Here is a 20,169-nt window from a genome sequence, read left to right on the forward strand (position 1 = left end):
GCTTTCCTGGCTTCCTTCTTCCTCTCAGTATTAGGGACAGAGGTGACAGTCGCCCAGCAGGGGGGTGGAGCCAGCATTGTGGTCAGGCAGGCACAGCCCTATTCACTATCAGATGCTATCTCCTCCCACTTCCCTGGCAGCAGATGCTGCCTTTCATCCACGGGCTGACTCAGACAACCTCCTGGGGGCTCTGCAGCCCCTGCCACACTCAGGCCAGACAGTCAATCCACAAACAGGCCCAGGCACACAGAAAGGTTAGACAAGAGAACAGCCACTTTCTAAAAGTACTATTCTCCAACACAGAATTTAAAAACAACCTTTACTAAAAGATGTGTTATTAAATTCTGAGTTCAGGGATATCAATCACTTATGTCCCACCTTGTTCCTATGAGAAGATAGGCTGGTATCCATTGGGACCAGCCTCCCCCATGTTAGTCTATGGAGCAAGATAACCTTACAGCAGTGAGCACACAAAATAGCTGCTGCTCACTACCAGAGCATGTGACCTGCACTAGTACATGCTCTACCTTACCCATACACTGCACCCTGCCCAGGGGGGTACCTTGAGCCTTCCATAGGGGTGACTGATGTGCACAGACAGGGAAGGGTTAGGCCCAGCCAGTGGGGACACTGGCCAGGCGGACATGGCAGTCCACTGACTGCACACAGGCACTGCGCTGGCAGGCCTGAGACACCATTTTAGGGCTACTCATGTGGGTGGCGCAATCTGCGCTGCAGGCCCACTAGTAGCATCTGTCATCACCAGCCCTGGCACACACAGTGCACTTTACTAGGGACTTCATGGTGAAACAAATATGCCAATCAGGTATACCCAATCAATATGACAATTTACATAGGGAGCACTTACACTCTGGCACTGATCAGCAGTGGCAGAGTGTCCAAAGCATCTAAACCAGCAAAAACGAAATCCAGCACAGCATCAAAAATACAGGAGACAGAGGCAAAAAGATGGGGGAAAACCACGCCAAGGGTGTCAGGTCTAATAGTAGGGGAACGAAAGACCGCCCAGGTGGCTGTGTAATCAGAATCAGGATACTCTCAGGAGATATTCTAAAGGGAATGGGTGGAATGCTTTTGTGTTCATCTCGCGGTACAAAAGGGGGTGGTGATGGACGGAGCATCTGAATCAATCAAACACTCACACCCAGTCAAAGGATCTGGGTTTAATCCATCACCGTTCTTTAGCCCACTCTGCCACCCCAGTTCAAACATGGCTATATGCAAATCAGTCTGACCCTGTGCCTCATGGGAACAGTCCAGCCCGAACTGCCAAGCCATGCCTTCCCTGGACCGCAAACAAGCTTCCGAGGACCGGTTTCTGGCATTCCAGCCGTCTTCAGCCCGGCTTGCTTGAATCTAGTGGCAAAGTGAGCAAGGGACTCACGTCTGAGCATACCCTGCCACACTTATGGCGGCCAAAAGCGGTACAAAAGGGGGTGGTGATGGACGGAGCATCTGAATCAATCAAACACTCACACCCAGTCAAAAGATCTGGGTTTAATCCATCGCCGTTCTTTAGCCCACTCTGCCACCCCAGTTCAAACACAGTCTGACCCTGTGCCTCATGGGAACAGTCCAGCCCGAACTGCCAAGCCATGCCTTCCCTGGACCGGAAACAAGCTTCCGAGGACCGGTTTCTGGCATTCCAGCCGTCTTCAGCCCGGCTTGCTTGAATCCAGTGGCAAAGTGAGCAAGGGACTCACATCTGAGCATACCCTGCCACACTTATGGCGGCCAAAACCCACCCCCTTTTGTACCGCTTTTGGCCGCCATAAGTGTGGCAGGGTATGCTCAGACGTGAGTCCCTTGCTCACTTTGCCACTGGATTCAAGCAAGCCGGGCTGAAGACGGCTGGAATGCCAGAAACCGGTCCTCGGAAGCTTGTTTCCGGTCCAGGGAAGACATGGCTTGGCAGTTCGGGCTGGACTGTTCCCATGAGGCACAGGGTCAGACTGATTTGCATATAGCCATGTCTGAACTGGGGTGGCAGAGTGGGCTAAAGAACGGTGATGGATTAAACCCAGATCTTTTGACTGGGTGTGAGTGTTTGATTGATTCAGATGCTCTGTCCATCACCACCCCCTTTTGTACCGCTTTTGGCCGCCATAAGTGTGGCAGGGTATGCTCAGACGTGAGTCCCTTGCTCACTTTGCCACTGGATTCAAGCAAGCCGGGCTGAAGACGGCTGGAATGCCAGAAACCGGTCCTCGGAAGCTTGTTTCCGGTCCAGGGAAGACATGGCTTGGCAGTTCGGGCTGGACTGTTCCCATGAGGCACAGGGTCAGACTGATTTGCATATAGCCATGTCTGAACTGGGGTGGCAGAGTGGGCTAAAGAACGGTGATGGATTAAACCCAGATCTTTTGACTGGGTGTGAGTGTTTGATTGATTCAGATGCTCCGTCCATCACCACCCCCTTTTGTACCGCTTTTGGCCACCATAAGTGTGGCAGCGTATGCTCAGACGTGAGTCCCTTGCTCACTTTGCCACTGGATTCAAGCAAGCCGGGCTGAAGACGGCTGGAATGCCAGAAAGCGGTCCTCGGAAGCTTGTTTCCGGTCCAGGGAAGACATGGCTTGGCAGTTCGGGCTGGACTGTTCCCATGAGGCACAGGTTCAAACTGATTTGCATATAGCCATGTCTGAACTGGGGTGGCAGAGTGGGCTAAAGAACGGTGATGGATTAAACCCAGATCTTTTGACTGGGTGTGAGTGTTTGATTGATTCAGATGCTCCGTACATCACCACCCCCTTTTGTACCGCTTTTGGCCGCCATAAGTGTGGCAGGGTATGCTCAGACGTGAATCGCTTGCTCACTTTGCCACTGGATTCAAGCAAGCCGGGCTGAAGACGGCTGGAATGCCAGAAACTGGTCCTCGGAAGCTTGTTTCCGGTCCAGGGAAGACATGGCTTGGCAGTTCGGGCTGGACTGTTCCCATGAGGCACAGGTTCAAACTGATTTGCATATAGCCATGTCTGAACTGGGGTGGCAGAGTGAGCTAAAGAACGGTGATGGATTAAACCCAGATCTTTTGACTGGGTGTGAGTGTTTCATTGATTCAGATGCTCCGTCCATCACCACCCCCTTTTGTACCGCTTTTGGCCGCCATAAGTGTGGCAGGGTATGCTCAGACGTGAGTCCCTTGCTCACTTTGCCACTGGATTCAAGCAAGCCGGGCTGAAGACGGCTGGAATGCCAGAAACCGGTCCTCGGAAGCTTGTTTCCGGTCCAGGAAAGACATGGCTTGGCAGTTCGGGCTGGACTGTTCCCATGAGGCACAGGGTCAAACTGATTTGCATATAGCCATGTCTGAACTGGGGTGGCAGAGTGGGCTAAAGAATGGTGATGGATTAAACCCAGATCTTTTGACTGGGTGTGAGTGTTTGATTGATTCAGATGCTCCGTCCATCACCACCCCCTTTTGTACCGCTTTTGGCCGCCATAAGTGTGGCAGGGTATGCTAGACGTGAGTCCCTTGCTCACTTTGCCACTGGATTCAAGCAAGCCGGGCTGAAGACGGCTGGAATGCCAGAAACCGGTCCTCGGAAGCTTGTTTCGGGTCCAGGGAAGACATGGCTTGGCAGTTCGGGCTGGACTGTTCCCATGAGGCACAGGGTCAGACTGATTTGCATATAGCCATGTCTGAACTGGGGTGGCAGAGTGGGCTAAAGAACGGTGATGAATTAAACCCAGATCTTTTGACTGGGTGTGAGTGTTTGATTGATTCAGATGCTCCGTCCATCACCACCCCCTTTTGTACCGTTTGTGTTCATCTCAGCTTGTTTTGCTCTCAGTGTGTGTGCCTGCTTGAGAATATATAGTATGGTGCCAAACAACAACAAATAACATATGGCATTAAGAAGCGGCAAATATGACAAAACAAGGAAATGTTAACATATCATCCTGGTTGGCTTTCATTTTGTGTAATGTGTTAACCTGATTGGTTTACATAAACGCATTTCTCATGCGTTTTGATATGTGCTGCAACTGGTACAGAAGTCATTATGTCTCATCATATCTTGCCCCTAGCCCCGCCCATTTGACACACCTCTAATTTATTTAAATGAGTGCCTGCACTTATTTTTTTCCATTTAAAGCACTGGTTTAAGCAGAAGTTAAGAGTCCCGAAGAAGAGCAGAGGGCATGGAAGGTAGCCATGCGAGTGAGGAAGATGAGGCAGTGAGAGACAAATGGGTGGAAGAAAGGGACAAGTGGCTCTCAAGTGGGAGCAATGTGAAGAGCAGAGAAACTAAGGAAGGGGTCATAGTGTAAAGTAATCTGATGCGCATATAAAGCGCTCGAATGCCCTGGGGTCGCGTTTGGGCTGTAAGCATGAATAACTTGAACGAACCGGGCTGGAGAAAGAGGGATATAGAGAAGTGCAAAGGAAAAGACAAAGAAAGAGAACGACGGAACCAGCTTAAATTGACCACGGGAAGGGAGTTAGGAAAATTACGGACGGATTTATACATTTCAGACTGCTGGTCCTTGTCGTTTAGTGATTGAGCCCTTCAGCGCTCCGAGGGGGTGGAGCTCTTCATGTCTCACTGATTAAGCGTGAGGGTGACGCTTCCGGTAGGCGGGAACACTTCCTGTTTGCTGTCTGTGCGCGTACTCGTCGTGAAAGACGTGCGGCGGCCTCCGACGGATTGACAGGATTATTTTTCAGCCGGTCTAGCGGGCGTAAGAGCCGTCGGTGCGACAGCGGGTGCGACGCACTGTATGGCTGGCCCGTGCCCACCCGGGGTGGGCACCGCTACCCGGAGGAACTTGCTACGCGAACTGAGGTTCTGTAAACAGAGGGGGGGCATTATCTTTCAAGGGGGCGCTGCACTGAGGGTCTGCGTGGGTGGCTGCACCGAGAGCTCTCACCACAGGAGAAGTAGTGGGCTACACTTAGTGTCTCTCAACTAAGGACTGCTGCTCTGGGGGGCTTTCACTACCCGGTGTGCTGCACCCTGCTGTTTCTGTTCACGGCAGTGCCTCGGCTGCTCTACCATCCACCGCCTATACTGGTCTGTGAGTATCTCCTGCTTGCTCTTTTTGTAATACATAACAGAGTAGCGACATCGAAATAATGGTTCTCTTTTGAAGGAATAGAGGCTTTGGCCATGCTTGCACATTGTGTCATGCCAGTTAAGAAATACTCTATCGCACAGCTCTTTATTGGCTTTTAAGAAGGCAAATATGCTTTTTTTTTTAATGACTATCTATACAAGTAGTACCGTAGTTATATTTTTATAGCATTTCTTTGAGTTTTCTTTAAATACTTTACGAAACAGAAGGCACGGGTCTACTGTTGTGCAGCCCAAATACTTTGTGATGGCTATAAAGTCGTCCGGGTACCTTGGTCCTTGCATGGAATTACACACCTAACATCTAACAGAGGATGCTTCTTGCAGGGATGCGCAGACGACTTGTGACAGACTGACCGAATATTACTTATCCGCAAGCATAGTCTGTTGTTGAAAATCAGTCACATGTTGTTTATGCCAAATAGGCATAGATAGACTCTGTTGACAGACGTACTCGAGCAGCTGCTGATGAAAGGCATAGACTACTGTCGAGCGAATGCTGCAGTGAGCAGGCACCCATGAAATGTAAATGTAGCCTGCTGCTTACAGCCTGATACAGACAGACACCCGTTACCAACCATAGACCCGCTGTGGAAAGACACATGTTGCTGCTATGAAGAAGGCATATGCTGCTGACAGACATTGACTGCTGCTGGCGGACTACCCATAACAGCCATAGCAAACTGCTTTTGAGAGACAGGCATAGACTGGTGCTGGCATACTCGTCCTGATACTGAGTGGAGTTGCCAGACCGGTAAGAAGACTAGGGCATACTGTTGCTAGCCACAATAGATTGCTGCTGACAGAGAGACCGTGGATGACATGCTGATACTCCCACAGACTGCTGCTGACAGATTCTTATACGGATTGTTGCTGACTAACTGGGATGCACATCTGTTGACAGACTTGATATTTCTGCAGCTGGCTGCCAACCGACTAGCATATATTGCTGACAAGCTGGTACATACTGTAGCTGGGAGAGACTGACACAAAGACAGACAACTGCTGACAGACCCGATACTCTCACAGATTCGTGGACATACAGGTGTGGCTGCCACTGATGTACTGATACTGACATACCTTTATTTTTCTATAAGAGTTTATTTATTTTTTATTTTTTTTAAAACAATTTTTATTGCAGATTTAGAAGTGTACAATCATAGAGACAGTTCCGCCTGTATCAGCTTATCGCCGGCCCCCAAGCATGAACAAATTAACACACAGCCAATCAGCCCTCATCCCGGAGGCAGGGCGGCGACAACCAGTAGTCCGTACAGAAACCAGGCGAGAAGACAACAACAGCAATATCTATCAAACATCAATACGTTCAAAAAGATCTGCTTTTCTTTTTCCCTACCTAACCCCTAACCCCAACCAGTAATATGTCCCCCCTGCCATAATAAAAGAGTATTAAACCAGGTCAATGTCCCGTGCCTCATCAGATGGGACTCGCCCCAACAAACTCAGCATTCTACAATCATTTCTCCATCCACTCTCAACAATCATCCTCAGTCTCGAGGCAAAGGTCCCATATCCCCCCGCCCACCACCCCCGCCTAGTCTCTCGACGGTGTGAGCTGAATTCAGGATGAAGTCTCATTACTCAGGAGCTGGGGAAGCAACAGTCATACACTCGTGCACCACCAGGAACCCTCCAGTACTTTCAGTCTCCCTGGCCTCTTTCCTGTGAATGATACTCATGCAGGGCAAGGACAAGACCCTCCCACGCCCGTGCCGCCTCCAAACCCTTCTCATCAGCTAGACGGGTCGCCTGTCTAAGCCTGACCATACTTTCACTTCTTGCCCACTTTTCCAGTTCCGTTGCCCAGCGCCTGCTGGACGGGCCCTCTAACGACTTCCAGTGCCAGGTGATTTCTCTCTGGGCCAAAATAAGTCCTAGGTCTATGAATTTACTAGTGATCTTCGTTTTCTTCGTGTGTGGGAACCAAAGCAGCAGACAGGTTGCCTTGTCATAAATCACCTGTCTATCTGTCACTTCCTTCAACAGCTCTCCCACTTCCGTCCAATACAGGCCCAGCTTCGGGCAATCCCACATCATGTGGTCCAGCTCCGCCCCTGGGAAGGAGCATCGTGGGCATGCCGCCCCCTGCGCATGGAAATGCCTTTGTATCCTGCCCGGTGTTAAGTAGGCCCTATGTAGTACAAAAAAGTGTACTTGTTGGAAACGGGCATTCCTACACCCCTTCCACGCCCTCCTCAGGATGTGACCCCAGGTGGCATCCGGGATAGGTTTCCCCACACTCTCCTACCATTTTAGTTTTAGCGTCGTGAGGGGTGACAGGTTCTCATGAAGCATTCGAGAGTGCAAACATGTAATTGCCTTAAACGTCCCCGCTGACATCACCACATACTGGCACGCCATCGTGGTTGTAGGTTCTGACTGCCCCGCCCTCCAATGAGTCTTTATGGCCGCAGTCACGGCTAGATGTAACAAAAAGTCCCCAGCTGGGATTCCAAATATGCCCTGCACCGCTCGGAAGGGAAGTAACTCGCCGTCGGAATACAAGATTTTTCTATAAGAGTTTAGTATTTGTTTTGTCTTTGTATTCAGATTAGTAAATCAGATCTGTTTACATAAATATCAAGAAAGGTCAGATCTGTTTACATAAATATCAAGAAAGGTCATAGTTGGAATCAATCAAGTAAATTGCAACGTGTTCCTTAAAGGAAATGAATCCCTATCCTTCTGTAGGAAGTCTAACCTACCAGAACCCATAGAGAGTCATTATGGAAAAGAACAAGATTTAAAGGAGCATTCAAATAGAATCAGATTGAAGCCGAACTCCCCATGAAGAGTAGGTCTAGAAACTCAACCGAGTCTCTTCTTTCAAATCAGCATCCACAAACAGTCGCAGTAGCAATTGTTCAAAGTTAAAACAAGCAAATAGTTACAGCATTAGCCATAACTGTTAAAGAAAATAGACACCCACAAAGTAGAAGGCGGGAGAGATCACCGTCGGGAGTAGCTCACAGCAAACCGAGTGAGAAGTGCTAAGGGAGAAATGAATGGTTGCAGAAGAATAGCCTAGACTGGACTTTCTTAATTCTAACTAGGAACACGTATATTATAAAATACAAAACATATGCAACAATCCATATTGGTGTTAGATCATCTTAAGCCGATGAGAAAAGGTATCTGATGGTCTGTGCCTTCTTTCTTGTTTCCAAGGTAAACGTACAGAGTCAGCAAGGTGCCATCTACACGTGTCAACTTAGTTGCTAAACATTCATGTGCGTTAGCTTTACTCTGAGTTCCCATGAGAACCCTGCAGTCTAAACTATCAACTATCCAGTATTGCGCTGCATAACAATGAACTGTTCTAATGTCAGAAACATTCTAGTTGTAACCTACAATATTAAGTCATGAGACTAATGTCTTCATGCAAGCATTATTGGGTTAATACACTATTCAATATTCACTATTGTGAATATGTGGAATCTAGAAAACGAACTAAATACGAGAAAATATAGCTTAGGAAAAGAAGACATACCTTTTTAAAGTCAGCACATCTACAGAGATGACACATTTTAAACAAGTGAAGTTGAATCATTTATCAAATCATATTTCATAGCTCAGCATTTCCACTAAGCAGTTATTTTTAAAGAAAATTGACTGAAAGGTAGATAATGGAAGATGTCTAGTCTCCCTAGTAGTGTAATTACAATTGGAATGAGTGCTTACTGCAAAAATCATGCTACACATTAATTTTGTACTTTTAAGAAAAATCTAATTTTCCTACATTTTATTCTAGTAAGCATTTTCGTGTTAATGTCTAGTGTAAAGTATGGCGTGTATTTAAGGTACATTCTTCTACTCAATCAAGCCCCAATCTGTTTATCTTAACCATCACACAGATTCATTTCCTATATGAGTTCGTTTCAGAGTGCACATTCTTCATCTGTTGAGTCTTGTCTATTCCTTTTTTGACCTGTAAATTTCAGTGTCTTCATGTAATCGTCATTCATGATTCCTCTCAAACCTAAATCCTTTTCATATAACTTTTTTGCATCTTTTCCTGTCTTTGTGTAAAATACATCTGCATCTTACTAAGAAAACAAAGAAATATTCAATATAGCCTTATAATAGCTTTCAAAATACCCTTTTCTGCAGTTGAAACAAATTCCCAATTGTGTAAACCTCTTTCCTAAATAAAAAAAAAAACACTTGGCGTTTCCAGTTAATGTAACTCAGGTTCTAAACCTGAAATGTTATCTGCATAGCCTTCCATTTCTTTATTTCCATCAGGTATGTATGAACAGCAGTGAGTTAATTTAAGCATTTGCAGACCCCCCCTTTTCTCGGCGAGTAGAATGTCTAATGCAAGTTGGTCTTGAAGTACCATATAGCAATCAACTCAGTGTTAATTACAAGCAAAGCTCCAGGTGTGCTCGTTGCCATCTTGCCAACGGTAGCCAGCTTTCTTTTTGACATTTAACCTCTTCGAAGCTTAGTGGAGCTGTGCTCATGACGAGCTGAGCTTGTCATAACTGCTGCGGAACGCCCATGCGGGGCTAATTCCCCTCCTGTGCGGGCGTTCCATGGAAGTGGGCGGAGTCGTGACGAGCTCAGCTCATCATGAGCACAGCTCCACTGTGCAGCATGACTAGCTGGGCTCGCCACAAGCACCGCGGCGTTGCGCCCCCCGCACTGCGGGATAATTAGCCCCGCATGGAAGGTGTTAAAATAATCCCTACAGGTGGAATGCTTGCTCCAAATATGTCTCCTACTAAACCTATTCCAGTTTCAACATTTTGTTTCTGTGTGATAGTGTCATTGTTAATGCGTCTAAGCTTTGTACATGATACATCTTAGGGATTCGTATGCCTAAATAACAAATACCTTTCCAAACAGTTGGCAACAAGAAATTAGAATTTAGTCCACAGTTATAGTCCACTCCAGGAAACACATTCTTTTCTCCTTGTAAGATTTGCCAACTTTCTCCTGTCAATTCAAAATTGTGTTCACAACTACTGATTTCTACATGTTTGTTTTGTTTGGGTGTCCATCTTCTGTAAATGAAATTATTTCCTTGGTGGTGGCATTCTAATCGGAATTTTTAGTAAACCATTTCTTTCTACATTCATTCTCTTCCTTTTTTCAAACATTTTCTAATACATCACTATCTTTATTGCTAGTTCGTGATATGTTAGTATGCTTTTCTTCGAAGGCAATTATATATATATATATATATATATATATATATATATATATATATATATATATATATATATATATATATATATATATATAATATCTTCCCCATTGTTTGCAATAAGCATGTTAGATTATTCTTATAAGTGGTAACACTATCTATAGGTCTGTGTGGAAAAAAATATTACTATGATGTATCCATTCCTTTTGCTTTCTGATGTAAATTCATGTTTTCTGCCAAAGGAACCCTGGAAAGTATTAGATCATAGTTAGAATGGAAATATTCAAATTGTCCTCCTCTATAAACTAATGAAAGTAAGATGCTGCATGAAATGGCGTAGGATAAAGGCAAATGGTAGTCTGTTAATTCTTCTGAAGCAGACGTTGGTAAGTGTGTGCAGACATAACAGTCCTTTGTGTCCATGGCATTAGGGTATTCTTGTCCTAACCTAGACAAAACAAGTTTTCAGATTGCTCTCAAGGGGTTCTAGCAGTTCAAGATTCACTTTGCACAAGTCTTCCAAAGTGACATTCAACGATGTGTTTACGTAGATTGACCACTCAGGTGCTGAGTATCTGCGACAAGGCGCTTTCACTTTTTTTTGGGATCTTCTCAGATGATTTGGTTCTATGCCACTTTCTTCACTGGACTCTGTTACATCAAGTATAATTTTGGGTATTCAAGCTATTGATGAGCTTCTTCTCAGGTTTCTGTGTTCATAGCCTTGTTGCCATTCTGCTTGTCGATTTTACTCACCTTGCTCCAGCACACGTTGCTTCACCTGAATCTTCTGTTTGTGCAGGCACAATTTCAGTGACACGTTCTGAGAATTAGTCTCTGCTCCTTTTTCTTTAGAGACTTCACCTCTACTCTGTGTAACTTCAGGCACTTGAGTTTCTTTATTGCAGCTTGTTGATCTTCACCCCTCATGCTGTTGCACAGGCAACAGTTCTGCTGGTCTGGGTGATCTCACAGGTGGTGCAGTCACCTATGTTCTCTGTTCAGGATCATAGACCAATATTGCTTCCTTTGGATTTCTCACATTCTTGGTGTGCGAGGCATGAATCTAGTTTTGAATTCAAGCACACTTAGCAGTAGTATTTGTTGTCAAAATGACCGTAAGGGGCCTTTCCATCTGGGCTCTAGACAAGTCTTCCAAACGTGCTTCTTCATCACAACCCAATCTCCAGGACTGAGATCTTGGCACTTATTTTGGTGTGGATCTTGTATTGCTCCCAAAACCTGATGAGAAATGGAACGGGCTACGTCAGCCAATCCCTTGCAGTAATCCAAATAATATCATCAGTGATATTCAACAGAGCATTTGCGGGAACAGCAGGTAATCTAATGGCCCTACCCATGAGAATTTCGTGCAGCAACAAACCTGTCTTCCATTCTGGAGAACTTTGAATGTTTATTAACACCAAGGGTGGTGCATCTCGTCATTTCAGAAAAGTTGAAGCACAAACTTTGGCCAGTTGAGACTACGAGAGAAGCACAGGCCATGGCAAGCATATTTAAATGGCAAGTGAAATGACAGTGAGCTGCTTGCTCAGGTTCTGCATCACCAGGTTTGAAAGGCTACTTATGTGGGTGGCACAATCTGTGCTGCATGCCCTCTAGTAGCATTTGAAGTACAGTCCCTGGGCATATTATACCACTGTCCAAGGGATTTGCAGATAATTTAAAATAAGCCATAAGCCAATCAAGTCTACACCAATTACTAGAATGTTTAGGAAGAGCTTGCGCACTTTAGCACTGGAAGGCAAAAGGCAAACAATTGGGGAAAGGCCACCCTACAGATGACAGGTCTAATACATTGTAACATGTGTACCTTTTCCGGCATTAATTTGTTGATGTATTACTCATCTGTGGCAAATTCTTTCTGCCAATGTGAAAAAATGAAAGAATGGTCGCACTCCTGTGTTCAAATAAAGGTGAGTAGTTTTAACTTCAGTTCAATTGTAAGGGTGGTATAGAGAATCACCTCCCGGCCTAGAGGTGTTGGGAAAAATGCAAAAAGAAGAAAACAGCCCGCACCACTGGAGGGACAACTCTAGTCAACACTCCTGCGCGAAATTGCAATCGCTGAATCAAGTCAACTCTTCTTTTATCGTTTATCACATATGTTTATTCATTGGTGTATTCCAGATGATAAGTAATCCATGCTGTTACGTAATTGTAATTATGTTGATCATTACGAAAAATATATACAGTCATCAATTTATACAATTCACAGGAATTATCAGTCACATCCCCGATGCATTTCGGGTCTAGCCCTTCTTCAGGGGTTAATTCCTAAAAAGAAAACATTAAGTGCTCTAAATAATCCTGGAGCAGAATGCGCAAAACAGTGTTACCTATTCTCAGTGAATCATGCAGGAAACCAAGTGCCTGTCTGAGTAAAACAAAGAATGCCCGTGACCGTTAGTCATTATCTTGAAAGTGAATGTGAGTCGGGAAAATGATACTCAAATAGCTGTGACATATAGTGCACAAAAGTGAGAAAATATGTAGAGACGATAATGGGGAGACTAGAGGATTAGTCATAGTGTAATAGATCTAAACTAGAAACACTCCCCTGTACGTATGCAGTCGTATCACTTAAAAAAACAAGAAAAGGTGCTTGAAACCGACCCGATTATAACCCAGGGTTTTCAAAACAGCGACGTTTGCAGTTCGAATAGCATGCTGTGTATAGTGAAATGCCGTGCAGAGTTTAATACCTGTGAGAAAAGCTCTAGGAGAGCGTGCTTCTGTGTGGATGTTTCCGCAATGTGGTTTGCCGGCGTTCGTGAACCCGACATTAATCAACACGCAAACCGTAAGTAAAACACGTTGTTGGAAAGAAATAGAAGATAAACGCGAGGAAAGTGCTCAAATGAAGAAAACAAGACTATAATCCGGTTCAGTGGTGTTAAACAAAAGAAACGTGAAAATAGCAAATTTCTAACTAGAAGTGTGAAAGCGGGCTCATTCTTCAACCCTATGCATGCTCAAATTAAATAAATCGTACCTACATATAAGGGTACCATTCAAAGATCAAAATCATGTATAATTCAATAGGCACAAACTCGAAAAAACCGAAACTAAAATTCATGCTCTAATGTTAGAGAATCTGTGAAAGAATGTGTAAGAATTATAATTTAAGCAGGACAATACCAAAAAACAGTTATTAAAACCTCCGCATTTATAAATGTTCCAGATGAAATGCTTTATAAATGACAGCTAAATTCTAGAACTTCATTAAGACCTTTGGGATGTAATAAATTCAGTTTGTGTAGACCATAAAGTTCACGTTGTAACAAAATATTTTTGTTTTCTCTTCATTCTTTAATGTCAACTTGTTCCAGTATCAAAAATCTCAATTGACTGCTGTTGTGATTCATGGCAGAATAGTGTGCTGCGACAGTCTATTTTGGATTCTTCAGTCATATATTGCTTTTATGTTCTATTAAACGTGTTTTAATGTTCAGTTTTCCCTACGTAGGGTAATCCGCAAGGACATTTCAGCAGATACACTACATTGCTCGTATCACAGGTGGCAGTCACTTGTAACTTGACAGGAGTCTCTTGGGTAGGGTGCATTAAAGTTGTCCCTCTTATTATGTTATTGCAACTGCCACGATTATGGCATGGAATAGTACCTGTATTTGTTTGGTCGATATTGTCAGTTTTCATATGCAGAAGTTGTTGCAAATTCTTCGTCCGTTGGTAAATTCTTTCTGCCAACATTCGAAATCTGGGATTGTACCAGCTTTGCCTAAAGTTTTGTCATCGAATCCCTACCTAAATGTGTGTATCCATGATAATGCAGTGTCGTAGGATACAACAATCTATCGGGCAACGCTGGTCTCTCATCAGGAGACATCCATATGTCATTTGCGTTTTTTTCACAACCTGCTTTTATCTAACTGCTCTATTTGCCTCTGAAACTTTTTCCTGCGCTCTCTTTAATTCATCCTAAGTATTAGTGACTTTCATCAACAATGTGAATTAACTCTCTTCCTCGGACTCGCATGTAAAATTTCCATTAAATGTGCAAGCCAGGGGGGCAAGATGGCCGCTGACAGGCCGTAGCACTCGGTCGCAGATCTCTCTCCCTCCTCTCTGATTTACAATGGCGAGTTAAAGAGAATGTTTTTTTTTTTTTTTTATAATTCTTCTTGTTTTAAAGCAAAAGAATAAACAGACATATCCGGTGCCATATATACATCCAATGATTACAGGGTGAAGCGGTACAAAAACAGGATATACATAAAGCTATAAAGAATTCTTCGAGAGGCCCGTACTATTAAGCACAAAATTAAGATTGACATCAGTATAATCGCTAAACAGTTTAGAAGCGGATCCTCGAGATCCCCCCCCCCCCCCACCCAGAAATCAAAACAGCAGGAGAGTCATGGCAACCTGACATTAGAAGATAAGGATTAGAGTCCGGATATTTCGACAATGTTACGAGTAAAGGAAAGACTAAGAAAAATTGAAAAAAGAGAAAAATGATATGGGCGATAACAAAATGAAAACAATAAACCCATTCCCCCCCCCACCATGCACCCCTGCAATCGGCTATCGCCTAACCCCCAGTAGCAGCGTGCCTGTCGCCCCAACTAACTAGGTTCTAAAAGAAGAAGAAGAACTCTACCGAAGTAGAGAAGATAAGTGGAGGAGGGCATATTCGTATGGGCTCCCGGTCGCCCCTCCCCCCCCGCCAGAACCGTTAATCCCCAGATTGAGTCAAGAAAGCTATCGGACATCAAATATGAGTCTCTACTAGGGAAACTTCAATCACTACCCAGCCTTCCTAAAGCATAAGTTTAACCTATCCCGTGTCCATCATACTTAACTCAAACCCGGTCTTTTCAAACTCATCCTTGCCCCTTCCGATAAAACACATGAGTCTCCTCCGGACAAGCCACCTCTTCCACAGGACAGTCCGAGTACGAAGAAAATATAATAGAACTCAATGCAGGACAAAGCAGAAGAGCGAAAGTACAGTGAACACCGTCAGGTCCAGAGACTCCCTTCCCCATTACGAACTCGCAGCGTTGATTCGTCCGCATCTTGGTGGCTCCAATGTATAGGGGAGTGACGCAGTTTCAGTCCGATAACAGTTTTCATCAGAAGACTCTAGAGTGGGAACATCAATCAGTCCTTCCATAGTCGGCCACGATCGTAGGCATAACAATCCATTGATGGCATCGAGTTTGTTCTCATCATCCAGAACACTGATCAAATGCTCCGACACCTCACACAGTACGGGATCTACTTCCTCCGTCAGAGTGGCCACCGTGGGTGTCTCGGTCGTCACCGTGTCTTTTAGTGGAGTAGGGTCCGGTCCAATTCGTACCATCTCAGACAGGCGCGCCACCATCATCTGAATGCGGCCTTCGACATACACATGAATTGACTCTATGGCTGCCAACACAGTTTGTAGCGACGGGTCATTTCCGGTCAGTTCCACTACTCTTTGATCGGTGCCAGTCATGATTGCTTCCCCCATCAAGTTCGATCACTCAGAGGGGGACAGGCGAGTCGGGGATGGTCGACCGCAGAGGGAAACTTATCAGTTGGTCCGATGATATCCTAGGTCCGCCACCGCAGGCAAAGACCCTGACCCAGCGAACACCAGCGGGCCCTTTACCGGGTCACCGGGCAGGACCCCCGCCCACAGCTACAACCGTTGGGCTGTCACCCTTCCTATGACTTTCACCAAGGCAGACAAACGTCATCCACCTCAATGCGGGAAAGCGAGGGAATTTTTTTTTTTCACTCCGGTAGACCGGACCCAATCACACCACCACAGCCGATGTTGTTGAACTGAACCCCGGATGGGCCAGTACTCGAGACCCCGGCTTCTGGGCAGAGCTCGGCTGCAAACTTCCACTCGGCATATCTTCGTCGGTCAAGCAGATAGAAAGCTCGGGATAGTACCATTAATCTCACGGCAGGTTCATACACACAGTGGCTGGGTACAAGAACAGGATAAATGACAGGATATTCCGGCGGGAGTCGGAGGTCGGCGGATCCGGGAGCCTACGTGGCCATCTTGGTTGCTAGCGTGGCTCCTCCCCGAGTTAAAGAGAATGTTGGTGCTCCCTACTTTACAGAATTTCACCTCAGCAGTGTGACGACAGGATTGTGCCTTGAGGCGGCAGCTACTGTATCCTGTAACCTCTTTTGTGGTGCTGGGCTGGCACAGCCTTGAACGAATAGCAGGGCTGCTGCAGCGACAGAGAGCGGGGCACACAATGGCGCAGAGGGGCCCGAAGCAGCTAAAGTATCAGAAGGACCCAGGAGCCGCTAAAGAACCAAGCAAGTATACCCCGGTTGTAAATCCAGGACAGCGTACTACTGGGACAGTGCGCAGGACACTCGCGAAGAAACTAAATGATCAGCAGGACAATGGCGGCAACATCGCGGCCGCCGGTAGTAAAGTCCCCCCTGATGCTGGTCGGAAAGTTGCATCAGTGGCAAAATCGGTGAAGGACACGATCAAATCTAAGGAAACTTCGCTTCGTCAGCCTACCTTAGCCGAGTCCTTCGCCGCAAAACCACTGGAGAGTACGGAAGCGGGATCTGATGAAGCCGGCCTCGTGGAAGCTGGAATCCGGTATCCAGGCAACCCGCGGATAGGGTGTTGCAGGCACCATCTGGGGCTGACGCAAGTGAAGGGAAACAGAGCGCAGAGTCAGCGGGCTCGGTCCGGGAAGATCACACCAGCAAATCGGGAGACTCTGCTGCAAGGGAAACTGGCATCGATGCGGTGGTGAAAGCTGGAACTTCAGCGGGAGAAGAGCTGGTGTTACCGGAGGATGTTGTGAGTAATCAGGAGCTTGGACCCTTATTAAATCCATCGGGCCTGCTGATTTCACAAATATCCTGCAATTTCAGAGGCTAGCACAGGATAGAGGTGCTTTGGGCTCACCTGAGGGTGACTGTTTTTTCTCTTTAAATGATGACTCTGATTTTCTGCTTTCAAGCGAAGGGAGTCTTTCTGGAGATGTGGACTCTGCAGACAGCTCATCTGTACAGAAGGCACCCCATAGGGGCACCCAGCGGAAAAGGAGGACCAAATCAAAAATCAAAATGCCTGATAGTTCCTCTAACACCGGGACAGCAAGGAAGCTCGTTTGGGACTATTCAGCTACATCACAGCTGTACCAAGATGATGGTAGGATAAATAAACGGGCGGAGCAGAATGCATCAAACAGTCCTCCTCAGCCCACCTCACTGGATCTTCTCTACACTACGCTAAAGCAAATGCAGGGAGAAGCCAGGACAGAGAGTCGGAGGGCCAAGCAGGCAACTAAAAAGATACAAAGTTCCCAGAGAAAAATTAACAAACTGTATGAAGACATGGCAGATAGGGTTGCCCACGTGGAGGAAAGAACAGGAAGATTGGAGGATGACGTTAGCAGATGGCAAACTTTCAAACAAGCACAAGAGAAAGCGGTTGAGGACGTCCATTGGAAGCTGGAGGATTGTGAAAACCGCCAGCGGCGCAATAACATAAGGTTGCTGGGGGTGGCTGAAGGGGTTGAAGGGCAAGACGTCAGGCTATTTGTAGTTAATCTTCTGAAGGGCGCTTTTCCCGAGATGGTCTCTTGGAACTGGGAGAACGAGGTACAGAGAGCTCGTCGGTTCCCTCTGACCCAAAAGAAAAGCTAGGAGGCATCTCAAGCTGAAAGACCTAGGGCAATCTTGGTATATGTGGGTAATTATCCTCTTAGACAAGAAGTCATGGAAAATGCAAAGCCTGAGTCTAGACGCACATTTAATGGTATTTCGTTCTTTGCCTGACCTGACTACTGCCACGTTAACGTAGAAAGAAGGTGGAGGTTAAGGCCGCTGATAGCTCCTTTTCAGGGACTCTGATCTAAGGCTTATCAATTGTATCCTGCAAAGCTTAAAGTGATCACTAAAGGGCAAGTCAGAAATTTTTTGCCGAGGTCCAGGCCCAACAGTATATGGATGAATTGAAAGGGCAGAAGGGGAGATGCAGTCGTGAGTCCAAAGGGTAGGCAACGTTATTAGGGGGATTCTCGGTCTATTGTTGTCCACTCCAGGGGATCCTGGGGTTCACCTTTTCCTTTTTTCTTATATTTCATTAGGTATCTGAAGACATGGTCTGTCATTATATGATTTAGGGACACAACCGGTCAGAAATAACAGAGAGGGGGGAGGCTGCGATTTCAGCGTGCCAAGCGGCCACATATAGGTCATGCTTGACCTATTTACCTGTAAGTGGGGTCCAGGGGGAGTGTCTCTTGGGTGAGGTGGTCGGAGGTGGTGGGGGGCAGAGGAGGGGCACACACAGCATAGCACAGCACGATATTCAAGGTTCTCTGATTCACTGGCTAAAAGTTTGGGACAGGTCTTTGATGTATTACGGATTGCTTCAATTAATATCTGCGGGCTTAACGATCACCTTAAAAGGCAACGAGTTATGGCTGTATTGAGATCAATGCGATTAGATCTAGTATGTTTACAGGAGATGCACTTAGAGGGGACAAGGGGCTATTTACTGGAACAACTGGGGCTTTCCCTGCTTGCCCATTCAAAACAGGGCGCCAAGACTAGGGGGGTTGCCATATTAGCATAAAAAACGGAGGTTATAGTTAAAAGAAAGATTGAAGATCAATGGGGTAGATGGGTACTCCTCGAATGCATAATAAATGGGGGAACATTAACTATAGGGTCGGTCTACGGATCTACGGAGGTTGACCTGGATATATTGGAATTTTTGGATCTAGAACTAGCCTTAAGGCCGGAGCGGATTATCCTGCGTGGTGACTTTAATATTAATAGCCTAGGTGGGCTGGGTACAGAAATTGGGCATTGCTATCTTGGCCGCAAAAAGAAGACATGTTGTGCAATATTGAACTTGGCTCGGCATAATTCTTTAACTGGTGTGTGGGCACGTCTGAATCCTGTAGATACTGGTAGTACATATTATTCCGCCCCACACAAGGTCTTTGTGAGATTGGATTATTTTTTTATCTCTAATTCCTTGCTGTCAAGAACCCAGATTGAGAAACAGCCCAGGATAATCTCTGACCACTATCCACTGGTATTAACTCTTAAACTTACAAAAGCAGTCAAACGGGAAAGTACTTAGACTTTTGAAAGAACGTTGCTCAAGGATGAAAGGTATATAAAACATGAATGACTGGATTCCAACTTTTTGGGAGATTAATAGAGGAAGTACCTCTTCTGGTGTCTCTTGGGATGCCTTTAAGGCAGGCATTCATGGGGAGACGCTGAGCTTTAGTCTATATAAGCAAAAACAGGAAGAAACAAGATCAACGAAACGTATTAAAGACGTGGTGGATGCAGAGGAGGAGTTGAACGTAGCAATTTTACAAGGGAACCCTCTAGATCAAGCACTCCTCAAAATTGTACTTACAAAAGCAGAGGCAATCGAGAGTATTGCTAGTAAGGCGGCAGCTAACTTCTTAATTAAGAAACAGCAATGTCACGAATTAAGTGAGCAGGCGGGGCACACTCTAGCGATACTTACAAGGCAGAAGGCAGCCTCAGGGGAAGTAAGAGAAATCTTAGACGGCAGAGGAGCTACAGTAACGGATCCTGGAGAGATCCGTGAGGTTTTTAGACAGTTTTATGCAGGGTTATATAATGAGTAGATGCCAAGAGATTTAACAGTCATTCAGGAGTATCTCAGGGATATATCTGCTCCCTGGCTCTCTGAGGAGGATAGGGCGGCACTCGATCCTCTGACCCTTGATGAGATTACTACAGCATTAAACCGCCTTCCATCTGGTAAAGCGGCAGGTCCTGACCAGATCCCTATTGAGTTCTACAAGGTCTTTCATGGGATTATCCGCTTCGACCTGGTGGATACGATGCTTCAGGTACAAGGTGGAGTCTCCATCCCAA

The 20,169-nt window shown here is 45.8% G+C and overlaps 1 protein-coding gene across 1 annotated transcript in view; it reads left to right on the forward strand.

Moving 5' to 3' along the window:
* Positions 1-4,580: 4,580 nt before the first annotated feature.
* LOC144823755 (uncharacterized) overlaps positions 4,581-20,169 on the forward strand; it is a 55,638-nt gene continuing 40,049 nt past the window's right edge. The window contains exon 1 of the mRNA XM_078682559.1: positions 4,581-5,040. The gene's annotated coding sequence lies outside the window, so the exon portion shown is untranslated. The remainder of the gene's footprint in view (positions 5,041-20,169) is intronic.

The sequence above is a fragment of the Lissotriton helveticus genome, chromosome 3_1 (genome assembly GCF_964261635.1).
Source record: "Lissotriton helveticus chromosome 3_1, aLisHel1.1, whole genome shotgun sequence".
Lineage (NCBI taxonomy): Eukaryota > Metazoa > Chordata > Amphibia > Caudata > Salamandridae > Lissotriton > Lissotriton helveticus.